The 20447-nt window shown below is 41.5% G+C and overlaps 1 protein-coding gene across 5 annotated transcripts in view; it reads right to left on the reverse strand.

Annotated features, from left to right (window-relative positions):
• Positions 1-20447, reverse strand: part of RARG (retinoic acid receptor gamma) — a 243148-nt gene that overhangs the window by 64189 nt on the left and 158512 nt on the right. Inside the window, exon 1 of one of the 5 annotated variants that reach the window (XM_073546188.1) lies at positions 13994-14139. The exons of the other annotated variants lie outside the window; for them this stretch is intronic. The gene's annotated coding sequence lies outside the window, so the exon portion shown is untranslated. Of the gene's footprint in view, positions 1-13993; positions 14140-20447 lie in introns of those variants that run through there. 5 annotated transcript variants of the gene reach the window in all.

Below are 20447 nucleotides of genomic sequence, written 5' to 3' on the forward strand. Positions count from 1 at the left end.
ACCACACATCTAGATAAGTTCCTTAGGGGGTCTCGTTTCCAAAATGGGGTCACTTGTGGGGGTTTCCACTGTTTAGGTACATTAGTGGCTCTCCAAAGGCAACATGACACCCGCAGACCATTCCATCAAAGTCTGCATTCCAAAACGTCACTACTTCCCTTCCGAGCCCTGACGTGTGTCCATACAGTAGTTTTATCACACATATGGGGTGTCAGCGTACTCAGGACAAATTGGACAACAACTTTTGGGGTTCAATTTCTCCTGTTACCCTTGGGAAAATAAAAAAATGGTGACTAAAAGATCATGTTTGTGGAAAAAATACGAATTTTTTATTTTCACGCCCGGGCGTTGTAAACTTCTGTGAAGCACTGGGGGGTTCAAAGTGCTCACCACACATCTAGATAAGTTCCTTGGGGGGTCTAGTTTACAAAATGGTGTGATTTGTGGGGGGTTTCCACTGTTTAGGTACATTAGGGGCTCTCCAAATGCAACATGACACCCGCAGACCATTCCATCAAAGTCTGCATTCCAAAACGTCACTACTTCCCTTCCGAGCCCCGACGTGTGCCCATACAGTAGTTTTCTCCCACGTATGGGGTATTAGCATACTCAGGACAAATTGGACAACAACTTTTGGGGTCCAATTTCTCCTGGTACCCTTGGGAAAATAAAAAAATGGTGACTAAAAAATCATGTTTGTGGAAAAAATCCGAATTTTTTATTTTCACGCCCGGGCGTTGTATACTTCTGTGAAGCACTGGGGGGCTCAAAGTGCTCACCACACATCTAGATAAGTTCCTTGGGGGGTCTAGTTTACAAAATGGTGTCATTTGTGGGGGGTTTCCACTGTTTAGGTACGTGACACCCGCAGACCATTCCATCAAAGTCTGCATTCCAAAACGTCACTACTTCCCTTCCGAGCCCCGACGTGTGCCCATACAGTAGTTTTCTCCCACGTATGGGGTATCAGCATACTCAGGACAAATTGGACAACAACTTTTGGGGTCCAATTTCTCCTGATACCCTTGAGAAAATAAAAAAATGGTGACTAAAAGATCATGTTTGTGGAAAAAATACGAATTTAAACTTCTGTGAAGCACTGGGGGGGTCAAAGTGCTCACCACACATCTAGATAAGTTCCTTAGGGGGTCTAGTTTCCAAAATGGTGTCATTTGTGGGGGGTTCCACTGTTTTGGTACATCAGGAGTTTTCCAAACGCGACATGGTGTCCGATCTCAATTCCAGCCAAAAACGTCAAATGGCGCTGCTTCCCTTCCGAGCTCTGCCATGCGCCCAAATAGTGGTTTACCCCCACATGTGGGGTATCAGCGTACTCAGGACAAATTGCACAATAACTTTTAGGGTCCTGTTACCCTTGTAAAAATAAGAATTGAGGGTGAAAAGATCATTTTTGTGGAAAAAATATGATTTTTTAATTGTATGGCTTTATGTTATAAACTTCTGTGAAGCCCATGGGGGTTCAAAGTTCTCACCACACATCTAGATAAGTTCCTTAGGGGGTCTAGTTTCCAAAATGGTGTCATTTGTGGGGGGTTTCCACTGTTTTGGTACATCAGGAGTTTTCCAAACGCGACATGGTGTCCGATCTCAATTCCAGCCAAAAACGTCAAATGGCGCTGCTTCCCTTCCAAGCTCTGCCATGCGCCCAAATAGTGGTTTACCCCCACATGTGGGGTATCAGCGTACTCAGGACAAATTGCACAATAACTTTTAGGGTCCTGTTACCCTTGGAAAAATAAGAATTGAGGGTGAAAAGATCATTTTTGTGGAAAAAATATGATTTTTTAATTGTATGGCTTTATGTTATAAACTTCTGTGAAGCCCATGGGGGTTCAAAGTTCTCACCACACATCTAGATAAGTTCCTTAGGGGGTCTAGTTTCCAAAATGGTGTCATTTGTGGGGGGTTTCCACTGTTTTGGTACATCAGGGGTTTTCCAAACGCGACATGGTGTCCGATCTCAATTCCAGCCAAAAACGTCAAATGGCGCTGCTTCCCTTCCGAGCTCTGCCATGCGCCCAAATAGTGGTTTACCCCCACATGTGGGGTATCAGCCTACTCAGGACAAATTGCACAATAACTTTTAGGGTCCTGTTACCCTTGGGAAAATAAAAATTGGGGTGAAAAGATCATTTTTGTGGAAAAAATATGATTTTTTAATTGTACCGCTGTACGTTATAAACTTCTGTAAAGCCCTTGTGGGTTCAAAGTTCTCACCACATATCTAGATAAGTTCCTTGGGGGGTCTAGTTTCCAAAATGGGGTCACTTGTAGGGGGTTTACACTGTTTAGGTACATCAGGGACTCTCCAAACGTGACATGGCGTCCAATCTGAATTCCAGCCAATTTTGCATTGAAAAAGTCAAACGGCGCTCCTTCCATTCTGAGCTCTGCCATGCGCCGAAACAGTCGTTCCCCCCCACATATCAGGTATCTGCGTACTCAGGACAAATTGCACAATAACTTTTGCAGTCCAATTTCTCCTGTTACCCTTGGTAAAATAAAAAAAATTGAACCTGAAGTATTTTTTTTATGAAAAAAAGTTAGATGTTCATTTTTTTTTAAATATTCAAAAAAATTCCTGTGACGCACCTAAAGGGTTAATAAACTTCTTGAATGTGGTTTTGAGCACCTTAAGGGGTGCAGTTTTTAGAATGGTGTCACTTTTGGGTATTTTCTATCATATAGACCCCTCAAAGTGGCTTCAAATGTGATGTGGTCCTAAAAATAAAATGGTGTTGTAAAAATGAGAAATCGCTGGTCAACTTTTAACCCTTATAACTTCCTAACAAAAAAAATTTTGGTTCCAAAATGGTGCTGATGTAAAGTAAACATGTGGGAAATGTTAGTTATCAAGTTTTTTGTGTGCCGTATCTCTGTGATTTAAGGGCAAAAAAATTCAAAGTTGGAAAATTGCGAAATTTTCAAAATTTTCGCCAAATTTCCGTTTTTCTCACAAATAAACGCAAGTTATTTGAATGAAATTTTACCACTAACATGAAGTACAATATGTCACGAGAAAACATTGTCAGAATCACCGGGATCCATGGAAGCGTTCCAGAGTTATGACCTCATAAAGGTACAGTGGTCAGAATTGTAAAAATTGGCCCGGTCATGAACGTGCAAACCACCCTTGGGGGTGAAGGGGTTAATAGACTACAGAAAACATAGATTCCATATGCATTATCAAATAAAGCCAAAAAAAAACCCAAAACTCTCTGCAGTAAAATCAGACAAGCACAGACAAGAGGTAAAAAATAGTGTGGTTCAATAAAGGAACATCAGAATTATATCCATATTGGTTCCCATAGAAGGCAATGGATGATACAAAAAAAAAAATCATAGAAACAGCTGGGGGTTATCCCAAACTTATCTTCCAATCTAAATCTAAAATCAACCCTAACAAAGTGATCTATAATTCTGTTCACTCTTACGCTGGAATAGTGACAAAGACATGGTGCAATAAGGACACGTCACTAGTTGCATGGAAAGCACATGCAAGGTCTAGACAAACCACCTAATGGAGCAATAGCTTGCACTCGCTTTAAATATTCTTAGGGCTGCAGTATATATAAATGCCACAGTCATTAGACTTTAAACCAAGCTATTGGCCTGGCCAGCGTCCCTCTGCTCAGGTTAATAACAAGGCTAAGGGGTAATAAGGAGATGCAAATCACACAGAGACATTTCAGTATTTATCTTGCAGCATGGATGACAAGCGTCAATACAAGTCTATGAAGCCATGGAAAACACGTACAGTACCCAGATGGCATCAGTGTGTCATCCATGTTCTGCCCGTATTTAACATTGCAAAGTATAGGAGAAGCTTTGTAATTTCTTTCTTTCTTTCATTATTCATACCAGAAAAACACTGATGACACACTGGTGGTAAACATGAACACATGGATTACACACTGATGACACACAGATGACATATTGATGACGCACTGATCAGTTGAAGGCTACAAATTATTTATTAGAAATAGGCTGAACAAGAGGGGAGAAGGTGTTGCATCGTATATGATAGGAAGGCGTATCTCTCTACAGAGATCCAAGCATCAGGGAATGGTAGCTTTGTAGAAACTGTTTGAGTAAGAATACTAGGAGACAAGAACAGAAAGGACACAATTGTAGGTGTTTACTGTAGGCTACCTGGACAGACTGAAGATATGTATGAACTTTTTTTATATCAGATGTCTTTGTTCTCAAAAAAGTACGATACAGTGATCATGAGAGATTTTAAATATCCAGATATTTGCTGGAAATTTCTCTCACGTAAAAGTAGTGGGTTCTGAAAATTCTTATATTCTCTCATCGACAACTTTATGTTTCAAAATTGATAACAATAGCATCTGCATTCTTGGACCCAATCCTTACCAGCAAGGAGGAAATGGTTGAGGAAGTAAAGGTGGCTAGGAATTTAGGAGGCAGTGGTCATGCTATGCTCAAATCTTAGATTAAAAATGGTGGAAAACCAGGGAGGACTCTGACTTTAAAGTTGAACTTCAAAAAGGCAGATTTTAATGGACTCAGAAAGAGGGTAGGAAAGGTCCAATGACTGGATTTTCTTAAGGACAGAAATGTCCAAGAAGGATGGGAGATTTTGCTAAATGATATTCTCATTGCACAATCGGTAACAATTCCGAAAAGAAGGAAGAATTGGGAGCACTTAAAGAAACCAGGATGGATAAATACAGAACTTAAACACTTGTTAAAAAGGAAAAAAAGAAACATATAGGAAATGGAAAGAGAGGGTATATCTAAAAAAGAATATAATGCTGTCTGCAGGCAATACATGGCAAGCTTACAAGAGTTAAAGCCAGTAATGAAGTGAGGCTTGCAAGGGAGACCAAAAGCAATAAAAAAAAAATATTTTGGGGGGGGGTATTTCTAAAGCAAAAGAAAAGTCAAAGATGCTGTAGGATTTTTACAGGATAAAAAGGGTGTAGTGGTCAAAAGTAATGTTGAGAAGGCCGAACTTTTAAATTCCTATTTTGCATCTGTGTTCTCTAAGAAAGCAAATGTAAATTCAACTGATCTTCACAGTGCCATTGAAGGAATAAAAGAATCCACACTATCTACTAACAGAGAAATGGTGAGGGAACACTTAGCTAATTTAAGTGAATGTAAAGCTCCTGGTACAAATGAATTACCACCTAGGATACTGAAATAGATAGCACAGGAAATGGCAGAACCACTAGCCGGAATCTTTGAAAAATCCTGGAGAACAGAACAAGTCCCAGAAGATTGGAGAAGGGCAAATGTTGTCCCTATCTCCAAAAAAGGAAAGAAGATGGAGTCAAGAAATTACAGGCCAGTGAGCCTTACTTCTATACCAGGAAAAATCTTTGAACAAATTATTACACAACATGTATAGAAGTACTTGGATAAGAATTAAGTAATTAACCAGAGCCAACTTTTTTTTGTAGCAAACAAGTCATTCCAGACTAATCAGAGTAATCTAATTGTCTTCTGTGATGGAATCCCTGACTGGGTGGATCAGAGAAATGCGGTAGATATAGTATAGCTCAACTTCAACAAAGCATTTAATAAAGTATCTCATACTATCCTTATTGAAAAAATGACCAAATATGGATTAACAAGGCTACAGTTAGGTGGATTCATAATTGGCTCAGTGATCGTATTCAAAGAGTGGTAATAAATGGTTGCACATACAATTGGAAGGATGTTTCAAGTGGCATACCACAAGGCTTTGTCCTGGCCCCAGTGTTGTTCAACATTTTTATTAATGGTCGAGATAAGGGAATTGTTGGCAGCACAGTGGCTCAATGGTTAGCACTGCAGTCTTGCAGCGCTGGAGTCCTGGGTTCAAATCCCACCAAGGAAAGCATCTGCAAGGAGTTTGTATGTTCTCCCTGTGTTTGCGTAGGTTTCCTCCAGGTACTCCATTTTCCTCCCAGTTTTCAAACACATACTTAGGGAAACTGGGAATTTAGATTGTGAGTCCCATCGGGCAAACTGTAAAGTGCTGCGGAATATGTTAGCTCTATATAAAGATTATTATTTATTATTATTATTAAATGAAGGTAAACTAATCAAATTTGCAGACAATGCAAAGCTAGGAGGGATAGCTAACAGTAGAGAAGACAGAGAAAGGATTCAGAAGGATCTAGATAAGCTTGACCAATGGGCAGCGACTAATAGAATGGTATTTAACAAGGCGCAATGCAAAATTCTAAATCTGGAAAAGAAAAACAAAAATTACATCTACAGAATGGGAAAAATAAAACTAAGCAACATCAAATGTAAAAAAGACTTGGGTATACTAATAAATCACAGACTGCACATGAGTCAACAGTGTGATGCAGCAGCAAAAAAGGCAAACACAGATCTGGGATGTATTAAGAGAAGCATAGAGTTTAGATCACATGAAGTAATTATCCCCCTCTACTCCTCCTTGTTCAGACCTCATCTGGAATACTGTGTCCAGATGTGGGCACCACAATTTAAAGAAGGCTAAGAGGAGACTTAATAGCTGACTTCAAATATCTGAAAGGATGTAACAGTGTAGGGATCATCCTTATTCTCATTTGCACTTGGAAACACAAGAAGCAATGGAATGAAGCTGAAAAGGAAAAGATACAGATTAGATGTTAGAAAAAGCTTTTTGACAGTGAGGGTGTTCAATGAGTGGAGAGGTGGTGAGTTCTCCTTCAATGAAAGTCTTCAAACAGAGGCTGGACAGACATCTGTCTGAGATGGTTTAGTGAATCCTACATTGAGCAGGGGGTTGGACACGATGATCCTGGAGGTCCCTTCCAACTCTATTATTCTATGATTCTATGATAACACACCGATGTGAAAAACGGACACACTGATGACACACGGATGACTCAAAGATGACACACTGATGGAAAACACTGACACCAGTACCAGTTTTTCACATTCATGTTTTATATGGACGTGTGAAAGAGAAGAAATGATCATAGAAATGTTCTCTTAAGATAAACCTATCCACGGTCAATACATTTTACTGCCTCTAAACTCTCTCTCCCTATTGAAATAAGGGCTTGTTTACACTACGCTATGGGCTGTGCCTATCCCAAATGGCATCGTGCTTGTCGGTTGGCATTCACTTACTAGTCTGTTTATATAGGACAACCCAGTTTCAGATGTGCATTGAACGATTTGTATTGGATCATTCCATTGTTCTCGGCAGCATGGGTCATGTTTACGCAAGACAATGTGCTGCTGAGAACGAGGATCTTTTGTGCAGATCAAATAATCATTCCACGTGACGAATGAGCGTTTTATCCGTTCGTCAAATGTTTGGTAGCCTGTTTTCATGAAAACTAGCTTTCCTTGGAATGTTTGTCCACAATAATCGTGCAGTGTAAATGGGCTTTAAAGGGATCATTCGAGAACAGAAAAAAAAAATGACTGAAGAAAATTTAAATATATATAAAATAAAAAATTAATTTAATTAGCAAATCATGATCATTTTATCTAGAGAAGTAATCACTGTAGAATTAAAATGTCTGTCATCTTGTTAGACTGACAGAAACCTGTCCTAGAATGTTAGAAAAGATGCTTGTGAGCATGTGCAGAAAGAAGCTCGTCTGCGTGAAGATTTTTATATTGTTATTAATTTTAATTATATAGTGATTACTTCCCTAAATAAAACCACAGGGTGGGCCATTTATATGGATACACCTGGGAGGGCCAAGTATATGGATACACCTAAATAAAATGGGAATGGTTGGTGATATCAACTTCCTGTTTGTGGCACATTAGTATATGGGGGGGAAACATTTCAAGATGAGTGGTGACCATGGCGGCCATTTTGAAGTCGGCCATTTTGGATCCAACTTTATAAATGGCCCACACAGGTCTATCCATAAAAATGGCCCACCCTGTGTTATAATTTGCTAATGAAATGTATTTAGGAATTTATTCATACTGAAATTTTCTTTTGTTATTTTTTTTCTATTCCCGGAGAACTCGTTTAATGCTCTGTTTATAGTTATTTTTTATGTCCTTATATGTGTTGGGAACCTATGTGTATATATTGAAGAAATCCACAGGACCTTGATCACCTAAAGAAGACCAAAAAGTGGTATGTGTTTGATACTGTACAGAAAAACTCAGTTATTCTGGCACCAAAATAAAAAAAGAATAAAAGAACACGTACCAGGCAGCATAGTTGGACAAATTAAACTTATCTGGTGCTTAAGGTTGGAGAATTAATTGCTCCCTATATTAATTTGTAAGTCAGGAGATTACATGGCAGCTGCAGTTGACTAAAAATGGCACGTAAACCCAACACAAGTAGAATCAGGACTATACCCCTTGTTTTTTTGTGTGTTTTTTACTCCTATCATTTAATGCATAGGAAACAATTTCAGGATACTAATTGCACCATAAAAAGAAATAAGGAAATAAACAAGTCCCCACTTTACTTCTTTCTTGGCTAAGGAACATGTGATAGATTCCTTGCAGGTGTCTGTAGTGGTGGAGCTTAAATCATGTTGTTCCATCCTTCTTCTCTGCGTATTTTTGTATATTTTCTATGTGATTTTCTTGCTAATAAAGTATTGACACAATATTTGTGATATTGTCCCTTTCTACAATCCCTTTTTTGTTTTTTTTTTATGTGATTTCTTTTAGCAATCAGGGTTATTGCCAACTTATTTTTGGTATTTCCTTCAATTTGTAGGACTTAGGGTAAGTTCACACTGGTCGTTTTGACAGCGTTTTTTTCCTGCAGCAAAACCCGATCTCTTGGCAGGAAATAAGCTTCAGAAAAAAGCATGTTTTCCTTGTTTTTTCTTGTGATTTTGCGGCGGTTTTGGCATGCTAGATTTGTCTCTTGCGCATGCTGATAAAGTTTAGTGTTGAAAAAAAAAATCCTATTCCATAGAATCAGGTATTGGCAAAAGAAAATGCAGCTAAACCTCATACCTTCGTTTTTGGTACTTTTTTTCAGCGTTTTTTCACCACCCATTCAAGTCAGTGTGTAAAGAGAGAGAGTTCGTTGAATGCAGTGGAGAGCCGGAGGCAGAGAAGGGGTTAACAGAGTTTTTACTGTACAGGAATTTAAGGAATACTCCACGCAGGGAGACAAGATTAATAACAGCAACTACCGTTATTAAGCACAACCACCATGCACGATAGAAAGTTATGCAAAAAACGGGGTAACTTATCGCTTGCAGTTCTTGCAGGGGAAAGGCTGGAAAATCTCCTGATGGCATCGCAAATTGTGAACAAAGTCTCTGGCTCTATTACGGAGGAACGAGAAGCACTGTCTTCCAACGATGCTGATGGATCAGGTCCTGGCTGACTTGAGTACACTGGCGCCGAACACGAGCCGTGTGCCCACTCACAGACCGCGGTAGCTGGTGGTTCTTTGGGACAGTCTCTAGGAACGCAGCAAGTCAACTTATCAGTCACCACAGGCAGGACTGGACTGTCCACAGGAACAGGGTCAGATGGTAACTCAATAGCGTCAAAGTCAATCGTGGGGTCAGCACTCTGTGGGGAGGGTGGCGTGGAGTTGTCAGCTGGAGCAGCGGGGAGGGAGTCAACCTTCTCCTGTTGCTTTCCCGCCAAGTCTGACCCGTTCCCGCGCTCAGTCCTCTTTATATTCCCCGCGCCTCCTGCCGTCCAGCGTGAAGGTCCTTCCCTCCCAGAAGAACCCTCCCCCAACAACAGTGGTGACAGTCCCGATAGTTCCGGCCTTAAAGGGAACTGGATATAGCTGACTCTGTCTCAGCTCATCCTCTTACAAATGGGTGAAAAAACACTGAAAATTGCTGAAAAAACACTGAAAGAAGTGGCATGCTCTATTTCCAAAAAAACATGCAAAGTACAAAATACTGATGAAAAGAAAAACATTGTGTGTGCATGAAATTTCTGAAATCTCATAGAGTTTACTGGTACTGTAAAAAGCAGCTGAAAATTAGCATTTAAAAATGCAGCAAAAACGCCCAGTGTGAACTTACCCTTATTCTTCTCTGCAGTGGCCTCTACATTAGTCAAAAGGGGAGAATAAGCCGTCCTGGTCCTGGCATGGTGATGTGCTCTTCCTTCAGGTCTTATTTTGCTCTAACTATTGGCCTCACTCTCCTTTATAGTCACCATTTATATACTTATTTTGTTACCAAAATGTCATAACGGCAAATGTCTTGTACAGTTTTCCAAGACAACATATTTGTAATATTTGCTACTGCAATTTTCATGTCATGTCCCATGCTTCATTTTCTAAGAGAGTCAGAAGAAAGAGTAGCACCTTACACGTGGCTGACTTATTTTTGTCATGTACGCAAACATATTCCATTGTAGTAGTGCCCTATGCCTCATGCACCATTTATATGTGTAGAATAAATATCAGCTCTATTTTTCCAGTAAAATAACTGTAGCTCAATGTCCCGTACTGTGATGTATTGCACCAAGAGTGTAGGAAGAATCACAAGCTGACAACATGGTGCTGACGTTGCATGGGTAAATGAATGCATGTTTACTGGAAACCAGTGCAGAGGCTTACAAAGTACACACTGGGACAAAAATGGGGTCCTCTTTGGAATAACCATTTATGGTGGATACAGTTTATTTGTACATCTACTTCTCAAGGCCATACAGTGGCAAGTAAAAGTTTGGGCACCCCTTGTCAAAATTACTGTTATTACAAACAGTTAAGCAAGGTGAAGATGAAATTATCTCTAAAAGGCGTAAAGTTAAAGATGACGCATTTGCTTTGTATTTTAGGCCAAAAAATATATATACTGTCATTTTTTACATTTTAAAAATTACAAAAAGGAAAATGGGTGAATGCAAAAGTTTTGGTACCCCATGGTTAGTACTTAGTAGCACCCCGTTTTGAAGGTATCACAGCTTGTAAACACTTTTTGTAGTCAGACAAGAGCCTTTAAATTCTTGTTTGAGGGATTTTCATCTGGTCTTCCTTGGAAAATTCTTTCAGTTCTGTGAGATTCTTTGGTCGTCTTACATGCACAGCTATTTTGAGGTCTAGCCACAGATTTTCAAAGATGTTCAGATCAGGGGACTGTGGGAGTCATTATAAAACCTTCAGCTTGCGGTAGTCTATGGTAGATTTTGTGTTTAGGATCGTTATCCATTTGTAGAAGCCATCCTCTCCTCTTTTCAACATCAGCTTTTTTACAGATGATGTTATATTTGCATTAAGAAGTTGATGAAATTTCATTGAATCCATTCTTCTATCTACCCATGAAATGTTCCCCGTGCCATTAGCAGCAACTCAACCCCAAAGCATGATTGATCCACCCCCATGCTTAATGGTTGGTGAAATGTGCTTTTCCTGAAATTCTGTGCCCTTTTTCTCCACACATACCTTTTGATCATTGTGGCCAAAGAGTTCTATTTTGACCTCATTAGTCCGCAGGACTTGTTTCCAAAGTGCATCAGGCTTGTTTAGATGTTCTTTTGTATACTTCTGATGCTGAATTTTATGGTGAGAACACAGGAGAGGTTTCCTTCTGATGACTCCTCCATATTTGTGCAGGTGTTTCTGAACAATAGAACAATGTTACACAACTCTAGAGTCTGATAAATCTTTCTGAAGGTATTTTGCAGTCGAGTGGAGATTTTGATTTGCCTCTCTAGCAATCCTACAAGCAGCTCTCACTAAAATGTTGCTTGGTCTTCCAGACCTTATCTTGACCTCCACTGTTCCTGTTAACTGCCATTTCTTAATTACATTTCAAACTGAGGAAAGGGAAACCTGAAAACATTTGCTATTTTCTTATACCCTTCTCCTGCCATGTGGGCCTCCACAATTTTCATTTTCAGAGTGCTAGGCAGCGGCTTAGAAGAACCCATGGCTGCTCTTTTTTGGCACAAGGTTAGAAAAGGCTGTTTTTTTTATAAAGCTGGATAATTTTCATCACTTGGCTTTTCCTAACAATGATACCAAACAAGCTATAACACTAACAGGCTATTTATGGTCTTTAACCTTGGTCAAAGTTACATGAGCACACAAGGGTACACACACTTTTGCATTCACCCATTTTTTTTCAGTATTTTTTCAAATGTAAAAATGACTATATATTTTTTTTTGTCTAAAATACAAAGGAAATGTGTCATCTTTAACATTATCCCTTTTAGAGATCATTTCATCTTCAACTTGGTTAAGTGTTTGCAATAACAGTAATTTTGACCAGAGGTGCCCAAACTTGTACATGCTACTGTATATGTGGCTTGGTCATTTAGGTTGTGCCTCTAATGCTTGGTTGCCAGGGCATGCCAATAAGTCAATCTAGCTTGGTCATGGCGTCTGAAGCTGAAATTAGTTATGGGAAGATCACAAGCTATGTACAACAAAATATTTGATTGCGTAGTCGATGATTGGGGCAAAGTTCCAGCAGATGTAGTTTTTTTCTGACATTTTAGTTTTTCTGTCTCTAGGTTCCAAGAGTTAAAGGGGTTGTCCAGGACTATTATATTTTTTACTATGTTACTATGTGCTTATAAACTAACAAGCAGGTAGTTGTAAGCAGAGGCAACTACCTGCCAATTCCACCCAGCTCAGAGTGGTCACCGACTGCTCCTGGCTGTGATTCAGCTGCTCCACGTCAACAGAGCAGCTCTTCTTCTTCCAGGCTGCTCTGTAGATGCCATACTAATTTATAGGTGGCTCCCTGCAGTTAGGCAGTGGGGTGCCGGCTGTCAATCAGCATTGTGTCTGCAGTCATGCCCCATTAACAGGATAGTCGTGAAATGAGCATTATCGCCCAGCGTCAATGCCCTTTCGTCAGCCAATTTGGCCATTTTTGCAAGGGACGGCCATCATTCTGATCTCTGTAGGGTTGTCCCGACTCTCCCCCGACCGCAATGTTGAGGGAAAGAATATTGAGATTGTTGGATTTCTCCAGGCCCCTTCCTTCTTCCTACACCAGTCACTTCCTCACCTTGTCCTATTAAAAACGCATGCAGTAAGCCACGCCAAGTGTGCGACCACGTGTTTGCAGGTTCTGCGCATCTACACCATGCTTTAGTGCAGGCCGAGGCTAGGAGCTAATACAGTAACTTTATTAATGTGGTTATTTTTAGAAATTTCTGAAGAGGAAATGCCATCAATGTTTCAAAACTACTTTCTAATTAAGTAAAATGATATTTTTTTCCCCAAGTCAGTGGGTCAGATCACAGAAACTGTCTTTGTCGCCCATAGCAACCAATCACAGCGTGGTTTTCATTTTTCAAGAGCTATAAAAGCTGCACTGTGATTGGTTGCTATGGTGGGGGGGGGGCAACAAGACCAGCTTTTCCTTAGGCCTCTTTCACACTTCAGTTTTTTGCATCAGTCAAAATCCGCCAAAAGGACGGATGGCGGATCCGTTTTAGTACTGATGACAACGGATGCCACACGTCCGGTTTTTTTGACGGATCCGACAAATGAACAATTTTAAAGGAATCGCAGCCTGGAAAAAGAGAGAGAGAGAAAGAGAGAGAGAGAGAGAGATTTGGTCTTTGATTTGGTCTTTGTTCATCATAAATTAGTACAGACCAGTTTAGGAAGAGACTGGCAGATTTTTTTCTTAACTCATTCTGTAAGACACAGTGCAGAAAGTGAAGGGTACAAACATTTTAAGGAAGCACATTAGCAAAAAATGTTTTCTTTCTCCTCTTACAAAGAAGCATTTAAGAAAAAAAATTTCCCCAAAGGCATAAAACATCATCTAAGTTGATACAATGCACAAAGAAGTCTTTGAGACATTACTGACACCTCTGTAGGCCTCTGATTTCATATGGCAGCACACATTTCATGTTTCTAGGGGAATACTTTGGTAATGAGATGCCGATCAGAGGTGCCATATAGCGGTGCATGGAACGCCTGCAGCACTTCTTTATGACACTGCTGTGTGTATGATACCTTAGACCTTCTACTTCTTTTCTGGTTAAAAGCAAGAGAAAAAAACATGGCAGACAGACCCCGAATAGGCGGCAACTAAATTGTCGACTAAACTAATATTCTTACTGCCAAATCCCAAGGAGCCAGTCGCATCGCTGATTCGCGCAGCACAAGGCGCGCTTCAGATGTGATGTCTACGCGGTTATACAACCTCTCTCGGCATTTTTCATATTCCAGATGTAGCAGCAGCCTCCATAAACAGGAGCTTAGAGTAAGATAAAAAAAAAAGTTACATATCGTGTTTCACACATGTGCCGCAAGCATTGAAAAGAATCAAATCTTTTTTTTTTTCTGAGAGAACTACTATACGCAGCAGATTTCATCATCTCGATACATATCTAAGACGCCTCGCGGCTGTATTTCTTTCTTGTCGGAGCAGATGTGCTAAGTGGTGATAAAAAGTTGAAGTGCGAAAAGGTCTCCGATCAAAGCGCGCGACGTACGCGGAGGGCTGCGCGAGCGCCGTCCGGGCTTCATACTTCCATAATGGTGCAGAATTGACATAACTTGGCTCATTTTGGGGGAAGGACGGCAGATTTATGAGTATGAGCATCCATAGGCGCTGGCTTCGGGGCTAATTCCTGATTTTTCCACACAAATACGCTCACACCTCCGTTGCCCACTTCTTCCCTTTCTCTGTCAATCCACTGCTAGGGTTTTGGCTCCCTCGCTCCCCTTAGGTCAGGATGCAGTGGTACATTCCTGTGGCGTGAAACTCTGCATTTTCCTTTCAATCTGAGTTGCCTGGAGAGGGAATCCATCTCCCCCTCCTTTCCTCTCTCCCCTCCCTGTCAGTAAGATGCAGGCAGCCAGCTCTCTATGAACCCTGCCAGAACCCCCTTTGGGTGCAGTAACCTCCATGTGACCCAGCCTGTGTCAGTCCTTCCTTCTCTGCCTTATGCACAATTTTCCAAGGCATTGATACTATTACATGCCTGCCCTGTCTCTCCCTCTTCTGGTCCCTCTACTTTCTCCTCTTGTTCACCCTTTCCTTATCCCTTCTCCCCCTTTTTCTTTTCCTCCATCTCCCCTCCTCCAATGCCTGGTTTTATTTCTCTTGGTACCTTCTCCATATTTTTCCATCTCAAAATAGCTTTGGGTTTTTTTTCTGCACTTACTTTCCTTTCTCATGAACCATTTCCCTTTTTTCTTGGTAGTTACACCATTATATTGTTTTCGTCTTACACTTTTCCTGTCCCGTTATCTGCTTTTTTTTCTGTAACTTTCCTATATGTTACATTGCGGCTTCCACAATCTGATTGTTTTGTTGATTTTTTTATGGTTTTCTTTTTTTATATATATTCACGGCAGCATTTTGTGCTTTTATGAAACATTTTCTCCCGCGTCACCAAACATTTCTCTATCTTTTTGACCCTCTTCTGCCGTTTATCCCTTCATTTCCTGTTTTCCTTTCTGTGTCTTTCTACACTGGTTTCCAATCTCGATAGTTAATCTGTCTCCCTTTTTTCTCACCTTCTCCCTCTCCGTACATATGTTTCACATCTTTTCCTAAATCGTCACTTTATTTTGCCTAGCAGTGAATGCCTGGAAAGAACATGGAATCATTTAAAGTGAAGCTCTAATATCAGGAGCAAACTCTCGGGAGGGAAGAGGCAAAAAAGCAAAAATTGAATGGAGCCTCTCACTTGGGGAGTGCCTCTGATGGGCCATGCCATAACCCCAACCGTAGCCCCTGCTGGCAGGAATACAGGGGGATTTTTTAAGTTATAGGAGAGGTAAGCATGCCTATTAAATTGGATGTGGTGTCATTCCGGGGTTCTTCCAAAACTGCATTATGGAATTGGCTTAGCTTACCCCAATGGGAGAAATGCCACTGGATGACCTGACCTTCTCTTAGGAACTACTTACAAGGCCTTCAGTAATGAAATATGGCAGAACTTTCTTTTTCGCAGCCTTTATTGAGTCTTTTCAGAAAAAAAATATGAAACTACAAATGTACTTCTTCATTGGTAAAGGAAGCATCCAATGAAGATCCATAGAAGCCGGAAAAATCTGTATTTTAGACTGTTTTTAATGTCTATGCTGAGAATATTGATATTCACTAGAAAACAGATTTATATTTTATATTCTTGTCTTAGGGAACTTGTAGTGATGTAACGAACTGAAGTATATATATATATATATATATATATACACTTCATTTACTTCTATAGGGAGAATACAGATCCGTGGTTTCTCTATATGTAGTAAATACGACATGGGTCAAGATTTGGCCAATTTGGCAACAGCCATAAATTAAAGAGAAAAAGTGAATCCCATCATGTACTGTGCCGCTCTACGTTCTCAGCATACACAAGATAAAGCAATGTTCGTCCCCGGCATGTGCTGGTGGAATCTACCTTGGACATATTTATATAGTTAATTTGGGGGTTTTATTTTAGGAGTTTTTTGTTTGCTGAAACATATCCTGAAGAATAATTTTTAAGGTGTTTTTGGAGAGCTTTTTCCTGAAACTTTTTTTTGTACCCTTTTTAGGTTACTTGCACATGGCATCTTTACCCATTGGCATACCTGATAAGTTTTGGCATAAAAAGATGCTTCAGGACAATCCAGCGTCTTTTGTCCTGAAGTGTCTTTTTCTGTAGTCTTTTTTTAATCGTCGTTTTCACCAGCAGGTTTATGTGGGGATATTTCCGTATAAACTATTGAGTGACTTCCGAGCGGAACCTGCCAGAAGGATGGTCAGGTCACTTCTTTTAGCTGCTTCAAGGCTTTCAATACCTAAAGCTGTTAAAAGAAACTCAAAAAGACTGAACATATTCACAGCAAGTTGTTTTGACATCGCAATGCATACGTTGATTCTTTTTAGCATTTCTTTAGTGCCTTTTCAAGCAGAAGTCTCCAGAAAAAGACGTCATGTGCGCATATTCTAGTGGGACAGTGCCTAGTTTGGAGCCTTATCCATCAGGAGGTGCTTAAAAGAAGTGACATGCACTTTCCACTATGCTATACATCGAATTTAAGCAAAAAACGCTGGCAGCAAATGATGTCCAGAAAGATGTCAGAAAAGACCCTACAGGAAAAACACTGCCCTCATTTTAGTGAAGCATCTTCTGCTTCAAAAATTATGCGGGTATGCCAGTGTCTATATGACACAGTGAGCACATAACCAAAAACTGATACTTCTAAAGAAATAAATCAAGAGTAGACTGTCACTCAACTTTTTTAATTAAAGGGGGTTGTCCACTACTTGGACAACCCTGTCTCAATCAGCATGTTTGCATCAATAAAATAATAACACTTATACTCACCTTTGTGGTATCTGTCCCGGGGCTTGCGTGACATTGTTATGTCAAGTGAGCCCTGTGGTTAATTAGCGCTGGCTTCACTCTCCCCATCTTCAGACATCAAAAGGAAGTTAGGGGCCAGACGCAGCTCTGACTGAATAATTGCTATTATTTTACTGGTGCAAATATGTTGATTGGGATGAAGGTTGTCTGTGTACTCTACAAGTCCTTTAATCATTTGCTAATTAAATGCTAAAAAGGTGTGTGTAATGTAATGTAGAATACAAAATGCAAAACAGATTTTAATTTCGCGTTCTATATACTGACCACCCTACCTTATCAGCTGGCTAAAGGCATTACACATTTGTTGCTGCTTAGCTTTTGAAATAAAATATATTTGAAATCCAACTTGTATAATCATAGCTTACCTTAATGAGTCGCCCTCCCGTGGGGGGTACTCGGTACCGGGCTGGTGTCGACGGGATGTGTCACAGCAGCGGTGACAGGGGAGATTTGAATGGTGGAATGTAATTAATGGAATAGTTCGTGACGCCACCTGTGGTGTTCGGCAAGTGAGATGTTGAGCCGACGCTGCGTGCAGATCCTCTGGGGCTGGTGGTGTGTTGCAGCCAAGATGGTGAAGCTCCCCACAGGTGGAGCTGTAGCCCCAGGGCAGTGTAGATGTAGGGGTAGAGGAGAGGCACGAGCGGTGTAGAAGCTGGTACCCAGATGTAGCGGTGCTGGGTGTGTTGGCACAGGAATCAATGGAGGACACCAGGGCTTGTAGTTCCAAAGCTTTACTCACAGTCTGTAGTACACACAGGTGCCCGCCTCCGTGCTGTGTCCTCCGAGTCAGGGACTCAATCAACCTCCAGGCCAGATGGAATGCTCCCTTCCAACGCTCCGCCAACATGTGCCTTTCTGAACGTCTCCTCTTATAGCGCCTTTAAGTGTAAAGTACTCCCAGTACTGAGTTACACTGGAGTGCCTCCTGACAGATGTTCCCAAGAACTCTACTTGTATGGCAGACAGCTGTATCCTGCTTCGGGGACTCCTTACTCCTGAGTCCCGGCTCACTATCAAGGTTGCTGTTGTGCCCCCAAGTCTTAGATGGGAGTAGTGCATTTACAGCCCACTACTCCACCGGTGTCTGCTGTAGGACCATTAGTATCCATACAACCTCGGGGACCGGGCCCTGGCATTGCGCTTAGAACTTCTAGGCAGGGTTCTTCCTCTAAACCACATCCTCTGTTCCCGTTTACTCCTACGTTATGTACTAGTCTTTCCTTCTTATGGAAGATCAGGTTTCAGTTCAATGTCTTTCTCCTTCTTTCCTTTCCCGTGCCAGCAGACCCAGGTCACTGAGATCTGCTGCAGCACCTCCTTCCTCCATCCCTCTCTCAGGGATCTTCTTTCCTCACTCCTGACTGACTGCCTGACTGATCTCCAATCCTAAACCTTTCCGCTCTTTTATGTGTTCTAACTCCACCCGCCTCCCAGCACATTTCGTGTTCCAAGCAGGGAGCCACCAAAGGTGCTCTGCTACACTCCAAGCAGGGAGCCGTAATGTGGCTTTGCTGAACTACCATGTTGTGTGGGATGCAGGTGTTGGAGCGTGGTCAGGAGCCTCCAACTTACCTGGATGGTGGGGCACCACACCTCAGGAGGAGGTGCAGTACCTCTGTGGCGACTGAGCCTCAGGGGCGCCACATTAACATGCTTGAGTCCATAGACATGAGATTGGGTGGCTACCACTACGATCAGCAAAATTCACAAAAAATATTATTAACCCCTCTCTGCCATCGGACGTACTATCCCATCTATGAGCCCTGGACCTGTCTGACGATGGACGGGATAGTACGTCATGGCGATTGGCCGCTGGAACACTGCGATCAAACAAGATTGCAGCGTTCCGGAGCCGGCACAGGGGCTGACAGCTCCTATTCCTTTGGATCGGAGACCCCGTTGTGTGACGCGGGGTCCTGATCGCTGCAATGGTAACCCGATGTCGTCATGACGACATCGGGTTACTAGAGCTGAGAAACTTCCTTTTTGTGAAAAAAAATTAAATGTTCATTTTTTGTTAAACATTCCAAAAATTCCTGTGAAGCACCTGAAGGGTTAATAAACTTCTTGAATGTAGTTTTGAGCACCTTGAGGGGTGCAGTTTTTAGAATGGTGCCACTTCTGGGTATTTTCTATCATATAGACCCCTCAAAGTGACTTCAAATGTGATGTGGTTCCTAAAAAAAATAGTGTTGGAAAAATGAGAAATCATCATATCGAAGAAATTTTACCACTAACATGAAGTACAATATGTCACGAGAAAACAAAGTCAGAATCATCGGGATCCATGGAAGCGTTCCAGAGTTATTACCTCATAAAGGGACAGTGGTCAGAATTGTAAAAATTGGCCTGGTCAATAACATGCAAACCACCCTTGGGGTGAAGGGGTTAATATGTCCAGCTCAAGCACAATTTATAGCGAGTTATTTAAAAGGGTTGTCCAGTCTTAAGGCCCCGTCACACTTAGTGATGCACCAGCGATCCCGACAGTGTTATGACGCGGTCAGGATTGCTGGTGCATCGCTAAGTGGTCGCTACTGAGCTGCCACACAGGCAGATCTCACCAGCGACATAGCAGCGGTCGGGGGTCGCTACTTACCTGTCAGACGCGGCGATGAAGACGTCCTCCCGCCCGCGTCCACGCGTCACTCGCCTCCACAGCAGGAAGCTGACGACGAGAAATGGCACAGGCCGTTCTCGCGCAATCAGCGATAATCAGCGGGGGAGCCGGTCGGAGGTAAGTATCACACATGGCGATATCGCTGCTGCGTCACAAAACCAGTGACGTTATAGCGATATTGCTTAGTGTTACGGGGCCTTTAAGCTACAAGTCTGTAGTCACTTTATGTGACTGCAGACTTGCGAATCCTCTCATTGCACCCTCGACGCACCCTGAGGATTCTTTTGCTGGGAGGGCATATTACCATATGTATACATTATGCATACTCCCGGACACATTTCAACTAGACAGTTGTAACCTCGTTCAGTGCAAGTCTATTGATCAAGATTGGAAAGTGGGAATGTGGCGGGGAGTATGCATATCGCGGCATACTTGAGGTCACATGACCGCCCGGTCTCGTTGCCGGCACCGAAGAGTCAACACAGCGTGTCAAGCGTGCGATATAAGAATTCACATGTCTCCATTCGCATGGAGTGATTACAAACTTGTAGCCTAACAATCCCTTTAAATCAATGCTGGCACATCA

The sequence above is a fragment of the Dendrobates tinctorius genome, unplaced genomic scaffold, assembly GCF_039654945.1.
Source record: "Dendrobates tinctorius isolate UK_male_01 unplaced genomic scaffold, ASM3965494v1 ptg000145l, whole genome shotgun sequence".
NCBI classification, from domain to species: domain Eukaryota; kingdom Metazoa; phylum Chordata; class Amphibia; order Anura; family Dendrobatidae; genus Dendrobates; species Dendrobates tinctorius.